Source organism: Tupaia chinensis, unplaced genomic scaffold (assembly GCF_000334495.1).
Source record: "Tupaia chinensis unplaced genomic scaffold, TupChi_1.0 Scaffold140371_1, whole genome shotgun sequence".
NCBI classification, from domain to species: domain Eukaryota; kingdom Metazoa; phylum Chordata; class Mammalia; order Scandentia; family Tupaiidae; genus Tupaia; species Tupaia belangeri.
Genome location: NW_006200248.1, coordinates 9,160 through 9,612, shown reverse-complemented (window position 1 = coordinate 9,612; position 453 = coordinate 9,160).

The following is a 453-nucleotide window of genomic DNA, read 5'->3' as shown; positions in this document are numbered from 1 at the left end:
AGGTGCAGTCTCGTCTTCCTTCCTTGAACATAGGCAGGCCTTAGTGGCTTCAAACAATGTAGTAGAATAGATATTCCATCTCCAAGGCCAGGTCTTAGAAGGTGACACAACTTGCACTTGGCTCTCTCTCAGGACGCTTGGCGCGCTCTCAGGACGCTGGCTCTCGGAACCCCACCACCATGTTGTGAGGAAGCCCGGTCCACCTAGGCCAAGTAGACATGTTCCAGCTGACACCCAGCATCAACTGCCAGACAAGTGAGTGAGCAGGTCTTTGTGATCACTCCAGCCCCCATCACCCTCTGAGTCCAGCAGCCCCAGAGACCCCACGTAGCACCTCCCTGGATGAGCCTGGTCATCTTCCAGAGGTCTGAGGGAGAAGGAGAAAATATTGTGACGTAAAGGCAGTAAGTTTGGGGGAGACTTGATATGCAGCATCAGATAACTGGCACAATG